Source organism: Haemorhous mexicanus, chromosome 6 (assembly GCF_027477595.1).
Source record: "Haemorhous mexicanus isolate bHaeMex1 chromosome 6, bHaeMex1.pri, whole genome shotgun sequence".
Classification (NCBI taxonomy): domain Eukaryota; kingdom Metazoa; phylum Chordata; class Aves; order Passeriformes; family Fringillidae; genus Haemorhous; species Haemorhous mexicanus.
Window position 1 is genome coordinate 13,901,083 of NC_082346.1, and position 14,146 is coordinate 13,915,228.

The 14,146-nt window shown below is 43.9% G+C and overlaps 1 protein-coding gene across 3 annotated transcripts in view; it reads left to right on the top strand.

Annotated features, from left to right (window-relative positions):
* Nucleotides 1-414: 414 nt before the first annotated feature.
* DENND2B (DENN domain containing 2B) overlaps nt 415-14,146 on the top strand; it is a 153,329-nt gene continuing 139,597 nt past the window's right edge. For 2 of the 3 annotated variants that reach the window (XM_059848887.1, XM_059848886.1), the window contains exon 1: nt 415-648. The gene's annotated coding sequence lies outside the window, so the exon portion shown is untranslated. Of the gene's footprint in view, nt 649-6,909; nt 6,928-14,146 lie in introns of those variants that run through there. The other variant, XM_059848891.1, reaches the window with a different exon arrangement.

Sequence of the window (14,146 nt, forward strand, 5' to 3'; positions counted from 1 at the left end):
GGGAGCCATCGGCCCCGCGCCTGGCGCAGGAAGCGCGCCTCCCGCACTCCTCCTTCCTTCCGCTCTGCCCCGCAAGCGGCTCTGCCCCGAGAGGAGCCCAGCGCTCGGGGTGTTTTAAATAAAACCAAGCGGTATCGCCCCTCCGGGCTAGGGCGAGGAGGAAGGCTGTCAGTCGGGGGGCTCGGTCCTCTTCTCCTTCTGTGCCCATCGCATCTCCCCGCCAAGCAGCCGGCCCTGCCTGGCTGCTCTCCTCCCTCCCGCCTGTCCGGGACCCGGGTTTGGGGCTGGGGGAGGCGGTGCCCACCCCTCCGCGGGGCCGGGGCAGGGGCGAGCGCTGCCGGCGGGAGCGGTGGCTCGGCAGCCCGGGGCTGCAGCCCGGGCCGGGCTGCGCTGCGCTGCGCTGGGGGAGCAGGTTTCTTTGTTGGCTGCCGGGTGACTGGTTCCCATTAATCTCCCGCACTGGTCGTGGCCGTCTCCACTTCCTGCCTTTGCATACTTTTCTCTCCCTCGATCTCAGTCCCTTCCCACCCCCTTCCCTCCCCCCTTTCTTTCCCTCTTCCCAGCTTCTCCAAAAAAGCTACAATCTCCCGGGCTGCGGGACGGGGGCTGCAGGCGGCCGGCGGAGGGAGCGCATCCCCGCGCACCTCGGTAAGGGCCGGGGAGGCGCGCTGCCGGGCGGTGGTCGCCTCCGGGGACCCGGGCAGGGGAGCGGGACTGGGGGAAAAAACGATTGCTTGTGCTCCGGGTGGCCGTCCCTGCGCGCCGAGAGCTTCCCGCGAGCGGGGCCGGCCGGGGATGCGCGGCGGCGGCGGGGGCTCGCCGGGAGCTGCGGCTCCCCGGAGCGCGGAGCTCCCGCGCCAGCGGAGCCGCCGGAGGCCGTGCCGGCGCGGGCCGGCTCTGCCATCCCTGCGGGACCCTGCCCTGCCCTGCCCCGGGGGAGCGCAGATGGGCGGAGGTCCTTGAGCACGGGAGGAGCGGGGACTCGCTGCTCCCGCGCTGGTGCCACCGCCGTGCCTCGCTGGACGCTGCTGTTTGCGGGGGTGGTAAGGGCAGAGGCACCGCGGAGAGACAGAGTCCCCGGGACCGCTTCGGCCGGAGAGGGGTAGCTCCGGTCCGACTGGGGAGCCAGCGCGCAGAGCGTGGGGCTCTGAGCTGGGGAGACGGGAGCTGCGGCACTTCTCTTCCGATGCCCACTCGCATCGTCGGTCCGGCCGGCTGCGGTGTTTGCGTGCGTGCTGAAAAGTGTAGAGGAGCCACCTGGACTCCGGCGGAAGACTTTAGGATCCCAGGACAGATTTGGCTGAAGAGCTAAGGGAGTTGTGCCGCAGTTCACTTGGTGGGAAAATCAGATGTCCTGCTCTTGGCTTGGTACCAAACGTTTGCGTTACTAAGGTCACTGCAATCAAAGAGTAGCGGTTACATATGAGAGAGCCTTCTTGTGTTTACTCCAGTTTTATCACTCAAATGTACTTCGAATTTAGTAGTCAAGCTGAATGAAGCCGGGTGCATAGTATTACTGCATGGAATATGTCAGTAGTAGCATTTCCTACACGCTATGCTGACTTGGGGAGTAGGTTTTCTTTCATTTTTATGCTGGTTAGGCTTAACCTCAGGCATATATTAAATAATCCAATAAAATTGGAGTGATCAAAACCCACGGAAGATGAAGGATGAAACTGCTAGTTGTAGTCCGGTTTTTGATGATAGGATGAAGTGAGGCTGATTTGCCTTTAAGACTTAAGGATGTTTTGTTAATACATGATTAATTTACAGTTGGTGAATGAAAATTTCCATATAGTGAAAGGATAAGTTAACAGGGCAAAGGTAGGAGTATCATGCATTTAAAGTGAGGTTTGAGGAAATCATTTATGTTTTCGAAGCACCAAAATTTAACTTTCATTGTGGTGGGAAAATTTATGCAGGTGACACAGTGGAAATCTGTCCCAGGTTGACATGTAAGAGAAAGATTTATGGGTTTGACCATTTATTTCCCTCTTTCTTTAAGATTAGTTATTTAAAATAAAATGCAACATATTTATAGCAACTGTGATGACTTTATTGAGTTACCCAGGAGTATAGTCAAGCACCTTTTAAAATTAGCTACAGTCTATCCACTGTTAAGGGTGACATGACTGACATGGAACTGATATCTTGCTTCTGGGGTGGAACCAGTTTCCTCATGAGTATGGAGTGAGGAAAGGGGCTTTTGAGAAAGGTTGACAGGGATGGTGGTGCTGGGCTTCACTGGGGCATGAAGACTGTCCTGCTCCTAGAAGGATGTAGTGTGCGTTCTCTTGTGTGCAGAAATAAGAGAGCCCTGCCTGGCCTGGCTTTCTGCTGCTCCCTTCAGGGTGCTAAACTCCCCCAGCCAGCTTGTGTGGCATAGTCACTGCCCTTCCTGGCTCAGGGGGAGAGGTGCCTTCTGTCCTCTCCTATCCCTGCGGCGTGTTTGTGCTGTGGCTGCCAGGATGTGCTCCAAGAAGCTCAGGATCAAGCATTGCTCTTTCCCTTTAAGCAAATGCCTTCATGTACAGTGTATCTCTTTAAGGAGTGTGTGACCCCTTATTATTGGTGACCCTGTAAACCATTGTGTAATCTGTTGACTGTAACATACCATGCCAATTTATTCTTGGTTGGGAAGTCTTGCCAAGGACTTGATGGAATAGCATGATTTTGTCCACTTTATTGTTTTCATTGTGTTTCATAAACATCTAAGACCCTCTGGGAAGAATCACTGGGGCGGCTGGGCCTCCTTTTTTTAAATTGCTGGTTAAATAAATGTTGCCAGTTTAAAAAAAATTAAAGTGGTATGCAGGATCTCAGAATGCCTGGATCTGCCACACACTCATGTTTAGGAAGCAGGACTATTTTTAGTGTAGGAGCATTTAAAGAAATGATACAAGCCCCTTGTGAAGAGGTCACTGTGGAGTACACTGAAGAGCCTGCTTTTAATTGGAAAGTAAACCAAGTTTCCCACAGCTGAGTAAAGCAAAAGAACCAGATTCGTGCTTTTCCTGCTTAACTGAAGAGGGAAAGGATGGGTTTTTTTATTAGTCTACTGTAGTAGAAGTAAGGATGCCCAAATTCTTGTCATACAACAACAACAACAATGCTGGTCTTAATGACACCCTCAACTCTCCGATTTCCTCCAGTGAGTATGTGCAATGGAGATGTAGGACTGAAAGGCACTTGACACTTTTGAAGAGGGGCTGGGAACTGGCAGCTGAGAATATGGTGTATCCCTTGGGGTCTGTGTTTGTGGGAGGTCAAAGTTCCCTGGCATGAATCCAGGGTTGCCATTCTTATCTCTACTAAAAGAACAGGGGTAAAACTAGGGAAGAAAAGATCATGTGTGTTGAGAACTCCAGGTGATCTGGGCTCCTAAATCACTTCTGAATATGGGACTGAGGTTGTCAAATAAATTACTGAGATTTCAGAGATGTCTTTCCTCAGTTCATCTGCCAGAGAAGTGGAAGTCCTTGCTTTGGATGGCTTAAGAGAATGTGGTTTAGGTCAAAGTTACCACTGTGTGCTACAAACATCATGTTGCCTATGAGGTCTTGAGTAATGTTTAATGTAACCCAGGTTCCTGCAGGGCAGAGGACCAACATCTGGACTGATCAGACTTTCAAAATGTATGAAATGATAGCAGAGTTGATTTTTGGTCCAAACTTCATTGATGTCTTGTTTAGAATAAGTTTAGTTTAGATTACGAATTGGGGGTTTTTCCTTCTTTTTCTTTTTTTCCCCCTGTTGCTGAGTGCCATGTGTGTTAGTTTTGTCTGTGTGCTGTAAAGTGTGTGCAACTGTTGCTTTTCAGATTTTTTGGTCTGCAGTTGGGATTTAGTTGGCAGTGCAGACAGAGACAAGTTTGGGGAACTGAATCCAAATATTTACATTCTCAATTTGGCCTAGTTTTTGTGCTTGTAAACATTCTTAGTCAAATTAAACTTTGGTGAGGTTATAAGTGGCTTTGCCAAGCCTTGGATAGTCACACCCTACAAGACCTGAAATTCCCCCTTTTGGGAAGAGTTTTGGATCTTTTTTGGGTGTACATCCATCAGCTGAGAGTTAGTACTCATCATTTTTATCCCTTATTCGACTGCAAAATCTTTTCCTGTTTGTTGTTTTTTTCATGTAGGAATGCCTCATGCTGATGAGATGTGTCAAGTTAAGTGTCATGGAGGAGAAGTCCTGCCCACTTATGAGGTCCTGTGCAAATGCCATAAATCCTGTCCAGATTCCAAAAATCCTTGTCTCTTATGCTGCTCTACAGCTCTGCCCTGGTAGAGAGGGGCCATGGTGGGGATTCCTCTCTCTCTGTAGCTACCTTTTTCGTGGTCCTTGTTGTTTCATTGTGCAGAAGATTTTAAGACTTATTTGAGCAATGGGGTTGTTGCTTATGGAATTTCAGATTTAAATCCTCTTTTAATTCTTGTAGGCTTTGAGCAGCTGTCAGATTTTACTAGAAACTTTTTATTCACTGAGGACTGAGCCTAAAAGATATGTTCTCCATTAGCAGTTGAAATTTCTGAAGTCAACACTACTACAAACTGTAGGGCTAGGGATCAGCTGCTACATTAACACTTCATGTCCAACCCACCCTCTTGTGTGGGGATTGTGTGTTCCTATTTGGGGCTGTTGCTGATAATCAGAGTTTGCAGTTAGGATAGTTTAGTTGCAGAGAACTGGAGACTATTTTGGGCTAGAGGTGACTGCAGTGAGTTACAGTAAGATTCTTACTCATCAGCTGAGGTCTGGAGCTTGTTCTCAGCCAGCCGAGTCTGGCCTGCCTTAGCTTAATCCATGGTGAACATGTTTAGAGTAATGTAACTTGGAGTGTGTTCTCAGATAGTTCAAGCTGTTTGGGGAAATGAATGGTCTAATTCCTAATGAATGGTCTAATTCACAGCCAGTGCTTTTGCTACATTCTGCTGTGAGCTTCTGACCTTGGAGATGTGCTTGGTAGGTTGAGGAACACAGGACAGGAGTAGGTGTTCACTTTTAATGCCACCTTCACCCCTTCTTTGAAGACATGTTTGGTAGAGCTGTGTCTGTAGGCTGAGAAGCTGTCAGCTGCTGCAATGTAGTTGGGAATTCAGGGAACTTGTGCAAGTGGAGATGTCCTTAAGGACTCAGGGAAAGCACAGTGGGTTTCTGTCGGAAGTGCACCCTGTGTGTGTTCACACACACAGGAACGGGATGTTGTTCCAGTGTGAGTATATCTGTCTCCTAATTGCTCTTTAAAATGAAGATGTAAGAATGCTTAATGTGTTAACATTTAGTGTTAGGACTGGTGCCAGCACAGGAAACCAGGTCTTTGAGTTGAAACTTTTAACATTATTCTCGAACTCCTACATTATTAAAAACAGTCACTGGATAAAGTTTTAAAGCCATAATTCATTTTATCATTTTGATGAGGTTGTCACACTGAATTACTGGTTTGCATTTTTTCCCCTTAGGAAAAAGATTAGTAGTCTTCATGGGACACCCAGTCACAATCACAGGGGACAGATGCTAACTGACTAGCCCTGTGCAGAGCACTCTGCTCAGCCTGCTGTTCCAAGTACTGGGGCAGAGACCAAAAATTTTGGGAGGGCTGGCCTGGAAGATCTTGCAACCCTTCTTCAGCTAGGAGCAGATGTTTCAGACACTGACTCTGCTCATTGTTCTGGGAAGTCCTTCAAATTAGGAGATGAATCTGTCTCTTGGCATTTTTCCTTTCAACTTGAGGGAGTACAAATAGTTTTTGCAATATGGGGTGAAATTAATGAGGAATTGTAATGATTTTGATCCTTTGTCCTGATGAAAACTCCTATCACTTGAAGTCACGGGAAAGGGCCTAAAGTCATGTTTCTTTCTATGTGGGCACAAAGAAATGGGACATATTGATTGACTCACTGTGTGTGGAAGTGCTTATTTGGGCTACTAGGGTTGTAATGGTTGAAATTTCCAGTTTGCCTCATATCTTAATCCTGGCTCCAGGCTTACAAAATCCTGTTATCCAGTGTTGTTCAAATAAGCTTTACGAGCCAGGAATATTGTTTTGAAGATATGGCAAATGAGTAAAGTGCAAAACCTTACCAAATAATCAGCAAGCTCTGATTATTTCCACAGTGAAGTTGTAAATCAGGTTGCAGTTCCATACCACAGCTTGTGTTTTTACTGCTTGCTATATTCCTGCTATATTGTTAACTTAATCTTTGAGCAGAACATCATCTGTGCCACTCAAACTGCATAAGAAATTACTGACTTGAAAGAAAGCTGAGATCAGGACAGGAAAGGAAAAAAGGGATCATAAGGAAGAGGCATAAAATCATCTGCACCTCCCTGAAGGCTCTTTGTGAAGATTACTTACTTAACAATCTCCAAAACCATTAACACAGCATTCAGTTCTCATCAAGACAATTCATGCAGCTTTAGGTTAGTGTGCATATTTCTGTTGTAGCTTTATGTATGTATCCATCACCATTTCTCCTGTGGAAATGAGTAAATATCTGGAATCATTTAATTGTACTAAAGGGAAAAGCAAGGACATGCACAGGGAGCTCATGCTGTCTCCTTCTTGTCACCTGTCTTGTTTGAAAGCCCTTGGGACACTCGGCTGTACTTCAAGTTTTAATGGCACAATCCTGATGGCCTGGTTTTGTTATTACTCAGCCTCAGGGTATCTTGCAAGCCTCCCTCCCTGCTTTCACAGGTGCTGTGCTTCAGCTCTTCCCTTCCCAGCGCTAAGGATTGGTGCAGAGGTGTTTCCTGCTGATTGGCCCAGTGTTTATTAGCCTCTGAAGCAGCACTACTCTAGCTGCTGTAGTTGCAGAGCAGCTGGCAGAGGTGCTGCTCTTTCTCTCCAGAGGTGTCCTCGGGCCTGGGAAGCAAAGGGGGATGTTGCCAGGTGGCAGAGCTACCTTCTCATCTAGTGCCAAGGTGAGCTGGGGATAATCTTCTTTTGCCTGCTCTGCTATTCCTGTGCCTGCATAACTTGGATAACACAGGTAACTCTCTAGAAAAAAATCAATTCAGGAGAGGTAAGGGCTTGCAGACTCTTGCCATTTTACTTGTAAGTGAGGCTTCATCTAAATCCTTGTGCTTTGGAGAAGGTTGTCTTTTCCTCAGTGTTCTGCTTTTCTTTTTTCTCCTTTTAGCCCTTAGCTTCCCTCTGAAAGCACTCCAAGCCTAGCAGCTGGGCTGTAATGAACTCTGTGTGTGCCATAATCTCTACTTGTGCTGCTGTTTCCAAGCTGTAGAAGGATGTGAGGCTTATATTTTGTTGATGCCACTTCCACTGCAGCTTGGGATTTGTTGAGCCCTAGAAAGGGGATAAATGGTGACAAATTCTTCATCCATTTGTGAGCATTGAGGCTTCTTGTCTGCCACAGACAATCCATGATAGCAGCTACTTGAGCTGCTGGTGACATATTGCTTTGTTTGTCTGTTCTGATATTGACATTTGTATTTAGTGAAATGCCAAGAGAGGTATCAGACTGCTTTGTGCTGTTAAAGAGTATCACATAAGATTTAATTGTGATTTCAGCTTTAATTTTGTCATTGTTTGCCATTGAGTTGTCTCCTTGTGAGACAGTTATCTGTGAGCTGGAGAAACCAGAAGGGAAGTTGGTGACCGTTCAGCTAAGGCTCTGTGTCCCAAGCCAAGCAGTGAGAGAACCATGGAGTTTGCAGTGACAGGCACATGCTCCAGAGAGAATAACAGTGGAAGGTAAAGTTGAGACAAATCCACTGTCTGCCTATTCACCTCTAAGAGATTGCATCTGGAGGGGGGGAACATTCTGAGATATATGGCTGAGGGGATGTGTGTGTCTTATCTTTTCAGTTGTGTAGATCATTGTATATTGTGATATTTCTGGCAACTGAAAAATGACAGGAGATAATACCTAGCTTAAAAGCACAGTCTATGAAAAAGATGGGAAAACATTCTTGCTGCTCTGAGTGAAGCCAGCTTCTCTTTTGATGGTTAATGGTTCACATTCAATCCATTATCATTTTTTATAGTACAGAGCATTATTATGTACAGAGAGCATGAGATAAATCTGATTTTTGGCACACTGGTGTTGACCCAGAGCTACTGTGGGTAGACTGATGTGATAAGGAAAGAATCTGGCCTACTCTTAAATCTGCAGAGACAGTAGAATGTTTTGCTCTGTAGAAGTGCCGCTGAGCCCCTGGGCTTGGAGGTGTGCTCTGGAAGCAGGAGAATTAAGGTAAGTGGCATACTCATGTGAGAAATTCAAATATGTAATGTAGATTCATGAGCCTATGGATAATGGCTAAACCAGCAGGAATCCAACCCTGCGTAGCCAAGTGCTTTGTCTTGGACTAAAAACTTCCTTTTCCCTTTCCCATGTGCTTTGCAGCAGGACAGGCTGGCAAGCCCATCTGCCTGTCCAGCCCAGACAAACATGTAGTGGGAAGGTCAGCTGGGGTGGAGACCACACAGAGCAGCTGCTTTGGGCCACATGAATTATCCCTGCAGTGTCTGCTCACCTCTTCCTCACCTGGCACTGTAGTTCTGGCTGCAACTTTTCAAATTGTTTTTGAATCTACCTTTTTTTTTTTTATTAACTTTCACCTCCTAGTTAGGCAAAGAGTAAGGGGAAAGTACATGTCAACTTTTTTTGTGGAGGATTAAGATAACCCTAAGTATTGGATAGTCAGTGAGAGATGTTTTGATCCAGGGTTCAGTGACATAAATGAGATTTTATATTTATATATATATATCTATATATAAAGTTTGTTTTCAATACACAATGAAGACTTGCCTTCATAACTTCTACAAACTGAATGGAGTATTCCTATACTGGGTCTAATGGAAAAAGATTAATTTCATCTCAAGGTTTTATCATGTGGATTTAAAAAACCTGAATGATGAGGGCCTCTGAATCAAAGTCAGATTGGTGGTTTTTTAGGAGTAGGGCAAATGACAATAAAAAGCAGGAGCTGAATTCAGATATTAGCAGAAATATGGACTATAGCAACAGAGTAGCATCTTTCATTTGGAGTTTTAAAAACTCTGAACAAAATGGGAACAAATGAATGAAAGACTGCAACTGACTTTGGCAGACGAGAGAAACATCAGTGCAGATGACAAGAATTGGGAAGATAATTCTGGGAGCAGATAAACTCTTTTCTTTTTTTTTTATTTTCAGTGTAAGTCTTAGGAAAATCAGAAATATATTGTGAGGCAGAACATTTTCTTTTGTATTGAAGTACAAGTACCCAGAGTAGTGCTTTTGAGATGACAATATTGATGCTGCCTTTAAGTGCTTCCACCTGCCCTCACAACATAAAATGTGACTCTAAGTGGAGTTACTTTTCTTCAAGAGGTGTATGATCAGGTGGTAAGGCTATCAGGAAAATTTAGGCTTTTAATACCATTTCTTTTCTGTGCAATCTCAAATATTTATAATGGACCATTTTATAGAGATATGGTGTTAATACATTTTTGTTTTCTTGAAAAGGATGAGTTCTTCTTTCTCTACTTATGTCTGATTTTTGAGTCTTAGTTATAACCATTATTTCTGGTTACAAGGAGGCAGTTATTTTGTGTCTGCTATCTCCATCCTCCCCCTCATTATAAACCTGTGCCATGAGGCAAAGATGCTTCCTGGTACATCAGTGTGCTGCTCAGGTTTAATCTTATGTAGAGTATATTTATCATGGCTATTCAAAATATATTAATTTACCCATTTCTTTTCACAAATATTTCAAACAGTGCTTTCTGTATGTGGATTAAATTAGCCCTTTTTAAGGGATAGAAATAGAGATTTGCTTTGACGCACAAGTTATCACAGCAGATGTTTCATTTATTGCTAAACTTCATTTTGACCAGGGAATGGAGGAATAAAGACCCCTTCCACCATCACAGTTTCTGATCTTTATTAGTAAGTCCTCAGCTCTCTATAAAGCCTTACTAGGTTATATTCAAATAGAACAAAAAATGCTCTGGCTTTTTATACAACCCCGCTGAGATTTTCTAAGTCACTTATGATAATTAGAGGCTCATTTTCCATTAAAGTCAGTTTGAACCGAGTACAAAAATCCTCAGTGTGGCTTTGGCCTAATTATTTAACAATAAAACATCCACATGTTCCTCTTAGAGGGAATTTGGGACCTTCACATTAGGAATGTGCAAGCAAAAGGCAGCAACTTATTGTTTCAGTGTTTTCCTTGTATTAAAGATACTTCTATGTGTCTGTATATCTCTCTGCTGAAACAGAGAAATACCTCTTTCTCAAAACAATTTGGCCCAAAAATACCTGCTTTTCTTCTGTTCCCACACTTGGAAGAACTCAGGTTTGCTCTGTAATGTTGGTATTTCTGTACTTTTCTTCCTTTGATTTTTAACCACTCTGGCAATAATCACCCATGAGGAAGAACATGTTGATCTATTTCCAAAAGAGAATAATTTATTTTTTATAACAACTAAGTACAATATCTGTGGAAAGAAAGAAATACGGTAAAGAGTTACTACCTAGCAAATCTCTTGTCCAGTGGCTGATTTTTTTGCTCACTCTTTCAGAAGTCCTTTAAGTCATTCCATTACCTGGAACCTCAGTTTCCCTGTGTCTTCAATAGTAAGGCACAATTTAATAAAATAACTGATTTCTCCCCATCTATTCCTGAGATCTGCACATTAAAGAAGCAAAAGCGACCAGATGTTTGTATTTAGCTGTTTTTTATGACACTTGCCTTTGCAGTTTGCTGCATTTCTTTGGGAACCTGGAAAGGTTGTGATGGGCTGAAATTGCCCTCTGAAGGGTGGTGGCAATTTTCCTGTAGAGTTTGAGTGAGCCTGAGCTGTGCATGTGGCTTGGGGAGCTCTGAAGCTGGGAAGGCTGAAACTCGTGTTTGTTCTGTGCCGACACCTCTGGTGAGCAAAGAGAAGGTGTTGATGTTGGAAGGACCTGCAGCCCTGCTCCCTTGCCAAGTATGGGGTGAAGCCCTGAAGGGAGGAATAGCAATGGTGTGTGACCCAGCAAAGAGTGTTCAAGACTACTCCCTCTGAGTAGCTGGACCCTCTGAGGCACGTGAGGACTCACCATCTGCCAGCCAGGAACTCTTGGGAGAGGCTCAAAGCATCCGGGTTTTATAGGCCTGTTAAAGCAGCGCTGTGCAAGATGCTATTTTTCTGTGATGCAGCAGGATTTCTGACTTTTCTTTTTCTCCTCATATTTCCCATTGTCCAGGAGCTGTAGCATCTATCAGGTTACGCTTTCATTTAAACAAAATGCTACCAATGTGCTTAGAGTTAAACATGCTACATAAATACCTTATTTTACTGCTTTATTAAATGTGTAACAAATCTGTTTGGCAGGCACCTAATAGGAAATGTTGTACAGGTCTCTCTTGCACATTTACTGAGCTCTAAAGTTTTCAGGTTCAGGTTAAATTGAGTTTTGGATATCACTTTCTTTGAAAAAACTTTTCAAATAACCTTATTTCTTTCTCAGTCCTCTGGATTCTGTAGGAACTCTGCTAGTTTTTTATATGTGCTGCCTGTTTTAATTGACTTGAGTCCCCCAAAGCAAACCTTGCTGCAACTTTTTCAAATTTCATTTTTGTGTAAATGGATTGCATTTGAGTCAAATATTTTTAAGTTACATACATAAAATACAAAAGGAGGAGAATAAGCAGGTGACAGGAGATTTGATTACATCCTTAGCTGTGCTTTTGTTTCACTGTATCTTTTTACAGATGTTTGGTACCACAGCCATAGTTTTTCTCCTGTACCCTCTCTTGTGGAGGGGATGCAGGCTGGAGAAGTGAACTCCTCTCTTTTCCTCCCCCAGTATTTTTTCTGGTCTTTTTCTACATTCCTGTAGACATTTCAGAGCTTGGATCACAAGCTGGGTTAGCTGATCCTTCATGACAGTGCTTTATTTTATTTACCAAAAGTTTCTTTCAGTATCATACTAGATTTGTTGCTACTCTGGAAACTTTTTTCCTTGTGAACTGATGGTGGGAGATAGTTTCATCAGGAGGCCAGGCTGGCTGGCAATTTCTGGCTCAGATGGAGGAAGAAGCAACATTAAAGGGACATAAAGGGCTATCAACTTGTATGAGAGTGAATGGAGGTGATTTAGTATACTGGCTGTTTGTTTTCCTCAGAGCTCTTCTCTGTCCTAAGGGAGTCTCTCCAGCAGAGTCTCCTTGCTTTAGGCAGTTTGTGACCTACCCCTGGCCCCACAGCTGCTCCATCCTCAGGCGGTTTGGGCATGTCTTTACAGTGGGCCAAATGCCAATTGCATATTTGGGACTGAAACCCCATGTGGGTTTCCTTTTTTTTTTTTTTTTTTTTTTTAAGCCAGAAAAAGGAATCATGAAAATGTGTCTGTTTTTCTGTATTTTGCAAAGGATGTTGCTCACAGTAAGGGCAATGGAAGTCTAAACCTTGAACTGCATTAACACACTTGCATTTTGCTGAGGTAACTCAAGTATTTGAATGCATGCAAACAGCATGATGCTGTGTTTCTTAGAAGAGGATCATGAAGTAATCATAAAAACTCCCAACAAGGTGAAAGTGGACTTAGGCCTTTCCAGTGGTTTTGTTTCCCATTTGGAAACCTGATCCATTGATTGTTTTCTCTACTGTGCTTAGTGCAACAGCAAGTGAATTGAAAGCAGGGGCAAGTATCTATTTTTCCCTAGCTGATACTTAACAAGATCAGATTCTATATCCTTCTGTAAGGCTGAGTGACGCCCAGTTCGTGCCACCTGGGACTGTAGTTGTGAGGAAATCAATGCCTTTATTACACTGGATTTCTGCTCCACTTGTTTAGAAAGCTGCTCCTGGGGGCTTGCTGCAGAGTGAGGATTGTGCTCCTGGCTGGAATTTGCTGTGCCCTTCCTTACTCTAAGACTGAATGTCAGTCTTTTCTGCAGTGCTGTTTGAAAGACCAGTGAAGGAAAGTAGCCTGTACCCTGCTTCTCAGGGTATTTCCTACTCCACATAATGTGAAAGGGTGAAAATATCCCAGTATGATAGTGTGTTACCCTTGCTTGGAGAGGAAGGAGGACATTTTCCAGCAGCCTTGGAAGCAGAGTGGAATCTGCCTTTGAATAGGACTGTGGCTTTGGCAAAGCAAAGTGTGTGATATGAGACTGGCTTTTGTCTCTAAGTCCTCTAAAACATTCTGACTAAACAGTTTCTCCTAGGCTACACAGACTGGGAAAGGCTCAGTCTGTGGGCAGGAGACCTCCTAAGAGCCTGCTTGGTTCTGTGATTCAGTTCATGGTATCTGTCCCCTGAGCAGAGAAGATGTGTGCCAGTGGTCCAGCAAGGAGCTGAGGGCACAGTCCTCTTGGACATCATGGTTTTCAAATGAGATCTGGATCAGGTGCTGGGCTTAACACTTGTGCCTGTCTGCCTGAGGAGTTATTGCATCTCTTGGATCTAAGCAATTGTTCAAGGCACCCTGAGCTCACCAAAATGTAATAATGATTGCCCTGCAACATTAAAGTGTCATCTAAAGATAACACAAGACCAGTCTACCAACACTGTTAAACAATCACAAACAGAACAGATTAAGTTAGCCACTAAATCAAACCAGGAAAACCCTCCCTTCTACCCTTACCAACCCCTACAAAGATTTGTTGCTTTTGACTCCTCCTTGGAAGATTACCAAATTTGGAAATGTGAGCTATTTCTGACCAGTTTGGCATCAAGAATAGGGTGCTATTTAAGTACTTTTATTTTATTTTGCTTTACTGTACTTCTGCCTCCACAAACTTCCCCTCTTGCTCTAAATGGGTACAACAACATTTTGTCCTTTGTGCCCTCTATGCTTCTGTGGCTTTGCACTGTTAAATGAGTATTATGTTTTGCTCTAGAAACAGCTGTATTCCAGATGAAGCAATTTGTGTGAGTGCTCAGTTTTCACTATTTATTTTTCAAAGGTGATGCAAGGTTACTAATTGTTTAATGACTTGAAATTCTTCCTTGAGGAATATGACTTGAAGCAATGTTTAAGTCAATGAAGGCATAAAGATGTTGCCTACATGTATTTTGAAGTCTTTAGCTCATATTTGTGTTGGTAATAATACCTAGCTCTGATACAGCACTTTCAATGCAATTCTCCAAAGTGCTTTGCAAAGCTGAAGGGAGCCATTACTAGAGCTAATTAAAAGG